This window comes from Mus musculus, chromosome 4 (assembly GCF_000001635.26).
Source record: "Mus musculus strain C57BL/6J chromosome 4, GRCm38.p6 C57BL/6J".
NCBI classification, from domain to species: domain Eukaryota; kingdom Metazoa; phylum Chordata; class Mammalia; order Rodentia; family Muridae; genus Mus; species Mus musculus.
Genome location: NC_000070.6, coordinates 13,509,896 through 13,519,840, shown reverse-complemented (window position 1 = coordinate 13,519,840; position 9,945 = coordinate 13,509,896). Strand labels below are relative to the sequence as shown.

The 9,945-nt window shown below is 37.9% G+C and overlaps 1 long non-coding RNA gene across 2 annotated transcripts; it reads left to right on the top strand.

Annotated features, from left to right (window-relative positions):
- Positions 1-587: 587 nt before the first annotated feature.
- Positions 588-4,699, top strand: Gm46881. Of its 2 annotated transcripts, none has more exons than XR_001784526.1 (3): positions 588-671; positions 2,004-2,127; positions 3,840-4,699. It is a non-coding gene; the product is annotated as a predicted gene, 46881 (long non-coding RNA). The 2 variants fall into 2 exon arrangements; XR_001784525.1 differs by having other exon boundaries at positions 588-675.
- Positions 4,700-9,945: the final 5,246 nt, after the last annotated feature.

Sequence of the window (9,945 nt, the reverse complement as noted above, 5' to 3'; positions counted from 1 at the left end):
GGAGGAGAGAGAGAGAGAGAGAGAGAGAGAGAGAGAGAGAGAGAGAGAGAGAGAGAGAGAGAGAGAGAGAGGTCATAATATCTATAGATGTTTACACAGATAAACAAACTTGACATCATTTATGAGTGTTTGTTTTACAAAGAAATGCTTTTAAAATCCTCATGCTCTTGGCTTAAGTTTCAACTCGACTTGAACACAGACTTTTGTTGGCTTTGTTAGATGTCCAATATCCACTTTGCAATGATGCATAACAACAGATGACAAGGGCTCCCATATTTTCAGTCCAAAACTGGAGAAAGTCAACTCTCCAGTCTGAAAGTTAAGCCTCCTCAGCTTCTGCCTGTGGAAGGGCCTGAAGGTACACAAGCTTTTAAATATGCTTTCAAGTTCTCCTGTGGGGTAACCATCACTTTCTGGGTCAAACACTTGGACTAATTGTGGAAGCAGATTCAATAGAAGAGGCTAATAAGTTTTAAGTAGTCTCTGAAAAATTTGTCTTGCTTTGTTGTTAAAAACAAACAAATAAACAAAACAAAATACAGCCAATGCATTTAACAACAAACATTTCTTCTACTGCCAGCAGGATTCTGACAGAAGCACACCAGGCAATGTGAGGCTCCATCCAGTCAAATACAGGAGGCATGAAGCTCACTCAGTGACACACAGAATAAGTAAGTAAGTAAGTAAATAAATAAATAAATAAATAAATATATACATGTGAAGGCAGTTAAGAAGAAGAAGGAGAATTGATACTGTGACCATGTTCTAGGTACAAAGGCAACTCTAGGAGGCCCCAAATCCTACATCAGTTCAGACAAAATGATTGCTCTATTTTCAGTTAAAATGAAAGCTTATTTTAATTGTTTTAAACATTGTCCAGACAATCATAACTTTTCAGCTATCAGAGAAAGTGGAGCAGTGACAAGAAAAATAACATCTAATTTCGTGTTCGTATTGTATGTGAGTACATAGGCCTTTATCATGGGCCAAAGCAAGGACAGAGTAATACAGTGTTCAAACACATGATGGCTGATCTAAACCCAAATTAAAGCATTTCAATGACATTGTTGAGAGTCAATCACTAGCAAAAATTAAATATCTGCATGAAAAATTTGCTTTGGAAGACATTCTGCCCCAAGCAAACAGTTCATAGACTGAGGATTATTTCTGATGCCCATTATTTAACAGTGCTATGAAATAATTTAATTTCTGAAAGAAAAAATTTATTTTTTTCGTGTGTAAAATTGACCATAAGTCACACAAAAGTTTCACACTTAAATTTCAGATATTTAAGACTCATTATCTTTAAGACCATTAACCCCCAAGTGTTGATATATTATTGCAAGAGTATACCATCATACCCAGCAATTCTCATCTTTATTTCTTACTGTAGTCCTGTGAGAAGTGTAGTAGACAAAATATAATTTAAATAGTGCAGACAAGATCACAAAGTTGGGAGGTGTTAAGTTGGGTCCAGCATAAGCCAAATCTTATGATATTATTAATAAGAATGTTGATGTTCGGTACTAGTGATTCACAAAAGATTTCAAAGAGAAAGACCGTTAAGAGTAGGAACCGAGAGATATTTCCCAGAGTCTCCATGGTTTCTTCAACCAGCAAAAAGATGAGGACCATAAGAACAGATATTCCTAGAATCCCATAGTGATCCATTGCAAGGCAGTATTGGTGGTGACAGCTACAGGATTGGTAAGAAATGACCTGAGAGAATCAAGAAGTAATGGAGTGAGGAGAAAGGTAGTTTTAAGACCATGGGGGTGGGGAAGTACAAGAAAAGCAGAGGTTTTATCCTGGTTGTCGGAGTATCTTTGAGGAAATCTAGGCAGGTCTTTTTCATGACGAATTCAGTACAACTTCCTTTCGTTTTAAGGAACTCGAAATAGCATTTGTCTTGGTGTCAGAATAGAGATGTGAGCTATTGGGTTTGGGTTTTGCTTTGTTTGGATATATCAGGACAGGCTGTTTATGCAACCTTCCTGTGCCAGGAGATGGACACTGCCTCAGTGTAAGATCAAGGCTGTCAGGATCACCATAAAGAATCACAAAGAGCAAGAGAGAAAGCACGATCAAGAGGAGCGGGGTCAAAATCCTGTGACTTAGCTGTGGCCGGTAAGTAGTGCATTCCTTTGGAAATGGGGCCCATAAGATGGACCTTAAACAGATGTGTGGCCTGGGTGTGGTGCTCCTCTTATCAGCTGCTGCTGCTCTATGATTTAACTTGTAATGAGTATGCAAAGGATGGATGTGCTAGCTCCTTAGTTGCTCTGCAGAAAGCTAGGATGATCTGCCTTTAAGATACCCTGGTTTTTTTGTTTTTTTTTCTTTCTTGAAAGGTAGTAGCTTTCAAGAGTTACATACTTGTGTCCATGTGAAGCTCATATATGTTAATTTAATTATAACGGATAGATAGATAGATAGATAGATAGATATTTGTAAAGGTGATTTATTAGATACACTTAAAGGATATGGCCCAACTAATTCAATGTGGCAGGCTATGGCAGAAAGCCCAAGAATTAGAAGTTGCTTAGATTACAAGGCTGTATGACTCAGCTATTTTTCAGTAGAAGCTGAAATCCCAAAGAAGTAGACTCTAAAGCTAGTAAAGGAATGAACTTGCTAGCAATGAGAGAGCAAGCAGGCAAAGAATAAGTTTCTTTCTTCCATGTCATTTATAGACTTCCAGCAAAAGGTATGATTCAGAGTAAAGGCATGCCTTCCTACCACAAAGGCCCAGACTAGAAGTGGATTCACCCATTTTTGGATTGTGGCTCATTCCAGTAATGTTGACAACCAAGAATAGTCATCAAAGATGACAAAATATTTGAAATAAGATGTATCTGGAAAAGTCTAATTTTCTTGGTAGCCAGAACTATAAACTGACATTGTTTTACAATCCCTTCATTTTCACAGTCTTTTCAAGAGGGCATAATTCTGAACTTAAGAAGGAAATGCTATAGACTTTAAATTTCCCTTGTCCATGCAGTGGGATAATTAGTCCCTTTGTATATCTTAAAGGACCCCAGAACCCAGAAATGTTTATTATCAATCTTGCTTACTAGGAAAAAAATCTGTTGTGTCATGTATAAAGTAGAATGATAAAGGACTAGGAACTAAATTTGAATTAATCAAAAATAAGCAAGGATAAGAAGAGTTTCTAGAAAATTACCATATTTATCAAGTTGCTACCTAAATAACTTGAAAAATATAGAACAAAAATTGGAAAGTCATATAGGCCAAATATTGAGAAAATGGGTGGAAAGATACTGAAAATAATATTGTCGTTGCCTTCAGTTGTTCTGCACTGATCACATTTAGGTGTTGTTTTAATCTAAAAAATGTCCCCTTGTAAGACTTCACTAAAGTCCTTTGATTAGAACAACCACTGAAGAAATATCTCTGAATTTATCCCAGTGCATATATTCTTGGAAAAACAATTTCCTTTTGATTTGAGACTTTCCAGGTCTTTGAGTAAATTAGAAGTAGATTTTAAAAGAGATTATGTAGGCTTGCATCCAAATGTATTGAAATGTATTGCCATAGATGTATTGAAGGCTACAAACCAAATTTAAAAGGATAACTGTAAAATTCATTATGGTGTTTTTCTATAGCACCCAAGGGTATGTGGAGGCTACTTTTATCTTTCAATTTGCTTATGCGTCCCTCTGTCCACCCCTCTATCTGTCCTCCCACTAGCTCACCTATCTATCTATCTATCTATCTATCTATCTATCTATCTATCTATCTATCTATTTATCACTGACATTTTTTTAATATTGTGGTCTATTAAATTACGTTTCTTTTATTCTTGTTCTCTTGCTCAGTAACAATACACATGACAAAGTTTGAATGAGAAAGTCCATCTAGGAGAGAAAGTCAGACTCTGGACCTTGGAAGATCACCTCTGCCAGAAATCATAAGCAAAATTCTTCACCCCAGAGGCTCCAATCTCATTCCAAACCGGAAGTGAAGATATCTATCACTGGGCGAGGCAGCGCTGGACCAGCGGGAGGATGAGAGTCAGTAATTGCTATTCTGGTTGTTCAGCTCTGACAATAAACTCATAACTGCAGCTCGGTGAGATGCACAAAGGAGAGAAAGACAAACACAGGCCCAGGGCTCCTTAGGAGGTGCTTTCAGAAACAGGATGAAGAGTGTTACAGAAACTGAAGCCCAGTGTCATGAGCAGATAAACAGTCAGTTCTCGCTCCCTGCGAGTTGCCTAGGTGATTTGCAGAAGACCGGGGAATTGCTTGATTCCCCTTTCCTTTCAAACATAGATGAAGTAATTAAAAACCTGCCCCGGGAGAAAGTTCTTGGCCCTGGCGGAGCTACAGGAGATTTCTATAAAACCTTTGGCTTAGCTCTTTCTGTACATCTACTTGATGAGCTCGGTCATGTGACGGGCTCAGGTGAATTTATCTCTGCCAGCCCCTATATCCAGATTATCTTAATTGCTGAGAAGGATAAAGAGACAGAAAACTGTACCAAAACCCATTTCAGACTTGTGATGAAAGTAGATATCAAGTTTTAGAGTGGATTTTGGTCATGCTCATCAGTGTCTGGATCTGAGGGTAACCAAGCTGCTCTTGGGGGTGGGTTGTTTTAGACTACAGCTATTTAAAAGAAAACAGCCATAAAACCATATCCTAGATTCAAATTCTGTGCCGATCGCAGGACAGTAGCACCCTCATTTATTGCTTTTCTTTACTAGCAAATAGGGTAGTTTTTGTTTGTTTGTTGGCAGAAAGGTATCAGAGATGTACTATATATTATGATATATATATATATATATTCTTGGAAAAAACAATTTCCTTTTGATTCGAGACTTTCCAGGTCTTTGAGTAAGTTAGAAGTAGATTTAAAAAGAGATTATGTAGGCTTGCTTCCAAAACTGCCATAGATGTATTGAAGGCTACAAACCAAATTTAAAAGGATAACTGTAAAATTCATTATGGTGTTTCCTATAGCACCCAAGGGTATGTGGAGGCTGCTTTTATCTTTCAATTTGCTTATGCGTCCCTCTGTCCATCACTCCGTCTTTCCTCCCACTAGCTCACCTATCTATCTATCTATCTATCTATCTATCTATCTATCACTGACATTTTTGGATATTGTGGTCTATTAAGTTACACTTCTTTTATTCTTGTTCTCTTGCTCAGTAACAATACACATGACAAAGTTTGAATGAGAACTTTATATTTTATGATACTCATCATTTAATAACATTTTGTTTTTGTTCCAATTAAGTGTCTGTCTTCGAGAAAATGTAACTTTCTCTATTCTCTAGTGTTTTATGATGGTGAAGTGGGAAGATGAGTATACCTATTATCAATTACTAAATAAAATTTTAAAAAATCTAAGGAAGGATAATTGATAACAATTAACAAGAGAGAAAACATTGTTATCAATATGTACATTTGTTACAGGTTAATCAGAAACTCTCTTACATGGACTTGACTCCGTTGCATTGTTTCTCATGCTCTGGATAGTGTATTCTATAAGTGTGTAGTTCACAGATGAGGAAAATCTAGTTTCAACCATTACTATATTCTGTTTCTGAGGGAAATTATTCCACTAACTATGAGGGGACCTATGCTGAAGGATAGTCCGCTTCTACATCTGGTGGCTTGCTCTCATGGATAGATTTCACTTAACCAACAAACCCAACCGTGAAGGCTCTGAGGAAATTTAAAGATCAGAGGCTTACAGAGGGCCTGGGACAAAAGGTTTATCTGGCAGGGAAAGTAAGGACATGTGAAGGCCGGGAACCAGGTGAGAAAATGACATGTGTTTAATGCAAGGTATCTGGAGAAGGCCAGAAAAAAAAAGAATAATTAGGAACAGACAATATAGATGACTCGTTTCTAGGGAGGGTGGAATGGGAAAATAATCATGTTTGTACTTATGGAAACTTCCTGAGAGTTTTCCAGTTTTCTAAGCATAGTTGGGCCTTTGGGGGGGGTTGTTATTGTTTGGTTGTTTTAAAGATATGGCTCCTAGCTTCCCTGAGATCTTGTCATTCAGTGATCCCTGGTCATCTCGTGCAGCAAGAGACATCTATTAGAAACTGGGTAAACAATGGAGACTAAAGCAGACATGATTTCCTTGTTGGAACTTTCAGTTAGACACTTCAATGAGGGTTGTTACCAGCATTTGGGACAGTGCTTTAAAACAAAACAAAACAAAACAAAACAAAACAAAACAAAACAAAACAAAACAAGGCAAAACAAAACAAAACAAAACACAATTGCTGTGAGATAATTTAGCAGGGCATTCTAGCCTGGTCATATGAGAAAACTACCTGACATAGACTTTTTCTCACCCTGATTCCTATCTGATTCACGCATTAAGCCTCTCATTGTCTGGGTACTGGTGAGGGGAATGAAAACAACATTGCCTGTGAGGAAAAACATCAACCAATGCTTTGTTGCTTTCTTAAAGTACAAGCTGGATTCACTGACAAACACTCAGTGAGGCAGAAGCATGGCAACTGGTGAGATTGGGCAGTGGTGAGGGACACTGAGAAAATGCTTCCCTTCCTTTAGTGGTAAATACTACCCTACCCACCCTGTTGGCAAAAGCATATTGGTGCTTAACTGAACCAAGGTAAGTTCAAATAACATGGATGTCTTAGTAATATACTAAAGGGATCAGGAGAGTTGAAAACAAAACATCAAATCATGAAAGCAGAGTTGAGAACATTCTGCTGCTTGGAGCTCTGGAACTACTGGATACTTTCCTGCCCAAACACCTTACAGGCAGGCACTTTTTCTCAGACACAGATAATGTTACCAGGTGTCTTCTCTGCAATAGCTATAAAAGGCAGCTCTCTGAACATATCGGGGGTAGGAAGGCTGAGAACCTACCCTTATTTATTAATTCATTCTCTCAACCAGCACTTACCAGCACTGGCTCTTCTTATTGCTTTATACCATAGAGCATATAAAGACAAATATGATTTTGTGCCTGCCAGATATATTTCTTCTTGGCTGCAAGAGAGGTCTGCTGTTGTCATGAATAGATCTTCTTTATTGAATTAAATGTTTTCTATCATCTTTTACTTATCTTCAGCTCCTCTCGATTTCTAGCCTGAGACTTTACCTATGTGGATTCTGCTTCCAAAAAATGCTCATCAAATGTCCATCCTTGGTACCCATAAAGTAATAAGTGAGTGACAATTGGTCCATCTCCCAATAAAAAAAAATGTGTATAGAATGCACAAGAAACAAACTCAAAGTTAAAAAAAAAAAAAACAAAAAACACAAGATCATTTCATTAGACCCTGAGAAAGTGTTTGACAAATTCAACATCCCTTCATGGTAAAAGTCTCAGAAACATCAGGAATTCAAGGCCCATACCTAAATATAGTAAAAGCAATATACAGGAAACCAGTACTCAGCATCAAACTAAATGGAGAGAAACTTAAAGCAATCCCACTAAAATTAAGGATTAGACAAGGCAGCCCACTCTCTCCCTATCTATTCAATATAGTTTTCAAAGTTCTAGCCAGATCAATTAGACAAGAAAAGGAGGTCAAAGGGATACAAATTGGAAAGGAAGAAGTCAAAATATCACTAGTTGCAGATGATATGATAGTATACTTAAGTGACCCCAAAAATTCAACCAGAGAACTCCCAAACCTGATAAACAATTTCAGAAAAGTGGCCAGATATAAAATTAACTCAAACAAATCAGTAGCCTTCCTCTACACAAAGCATAAACAGGCAGAGAAAGAAACTAGGGGAACAACAAACTCACAATAGTCACAAATAATATAAAATTTCTTGGTGTGACTCTAACCAAGCAAGTGAAAGATCTGTATGACCAAAAACAACATGTCTCTGAAGAAAGAAATCGAAGATCTCAGAAGATAGAAAGATCTCCCATGCTCATGGATTGGCAGGATTAATATAGTAAAAATGGCCATCTTGCCAAAGCAATCTACAGATTCAGTGCAATTACCATTAAAAATTCCAACTCAATTCTTCATAGAGTTAGAAAGAGCAATTTGCAAATTCATTAGGAATAACAAAAAACACAGGCTAGCAAAACTCTTCTTAACAATAAAACAACTTCTGAGGTAATCACCATCCCTGACCTCAAGCTGTATTACAGAGCAACAGTGATAAAAACTGCATGGTATTGGTACAGAGACAGGCAGGTAGATCAAAGGAATAGAATTGAAGATCAAGAAATGAACCCACACACCAGTGGTCACTTGATCTTTGACAAATGAGCTAAAATCATCCAGTGGAATTTTCAAAAAATGTTGCTGGCTCAATTGGCGATCAGCATGTAGAAGAATGAGAAATTGATCCACTCTTTTGTTTGTTTGTTTGTTTGTTTTGTTTTGTTTTTCAAGACAGGGTTGCTCTGTATAGCCCTGGTTGTCCTAGAACTCACTTTGTAGACCAGGCTGGCCTCGAACTCAGAAATCCACCTGCCTCTGCCTCTGCCTCCCGAGTGCTGGGATTAAAGGCATGTGCCACCACGGCCAGCTGAATTGATCCATTCTTATCTCCTTGTAAAAAGCTCAAGTCCAAGAGGATCAAGGATCTCCACATAAAACCAGATACACTGAAACTAATAAAAGAGAAAGTGGGGGAAAGTCTCAAACACATGGGCACAGGGGAAAATTTCTTGAACAGACCACCAGTGGCTTATGCTATAAGATCAACAATTGAAAAATGGTACCTCATAAAATTGCAAAGCTTCTTTAAGGCAAAGGACAGCTTAATAGGACAAAATGGCAACCAATAGATTGGGAAAGATAGAGGGCTAATATTCAACATGTACAAAGAACTCAAGAAGTTAGACTCTAGAGAACCAAATACCCTATTAAAAATGGGGTACAGAGCTAAACAAAGCATTCTAAACTGAGGAAACTCAAATGCCCGAAAAGCACCTAAAAAAATGTTCAACATCCTTAGTTATCTGGGAAATGCAAATCAAAACAAACCCTGAGATTCTACCTCACACCAGTCAGAATGGCTAAGATAAAAAATTCAGGTGACAGCAGATGCTGGCGAGGATGTAAAGAAGGAGGAACACTCCTCCATTGCTGGTGGGATTGCAAGCTTGTACAACCACTCTGGAAATCAGTCTGGTGGTTCCTCAGAAAATTGGACATAGTAATACCAGAAGACCCAGCAATACAACCACTGGGCATATACCCAGAAGAAGATACTCCAACATATAATAAGGACACATGCTCTACTATGTTCATAGCAGCCTTATTTATAATAGCCAGAAGTTAGAAACAACCCAGATGTCCCTCAACAGAGGAATGAATACAGAAAATGTGGTACATTTACACAATGGAGGACTATTCAGCTATTAAAAACAATGACTTCATGAAATCTTAGGCCCAAGGATGGAATTAGAAAATAACATCGTGAGTGAGGTAACCCAATCACAAAAGAACACACATGGTATGCATGCACTGATAAGTGAATATTAACCCACAAGCTAGGAATCCCCAACATACAATTCACAGACCACATGAAGCTCAAGAAGAAGGAAGAGCATAGTGTGCATGCTTCAGTCCTTCTTTGAAGGGGGAACAGAGTACTGGAGGTAGAGTGCGGGAGGAACTTGAGAGGAACAAAGGAGTGGGAGAGGGAAAAAACAAAAGGGTCCGATGCATCTACTACATCATATTACCCTGGGAAAGCAAGAAAAGCCTGTAGAGATCACAAATCTTGGAGAGATAATAATGCAAATAACAGATATTTTTCTACATCTTGTTACATGAATGAAAATCTTCAATGGACCCAAACATGGGAGCAAAAGACGGTGGTTTGAAATAATAAAATAATCTGTATCAAGACCATTTCCTCTCGGGTATAGACTGAGTTTAAGTATGTACAGAGTCAAGAGTCAAGGGAGAACAAGAAATGGCAGCATCTTCAGGGAGAAGATAGTGAA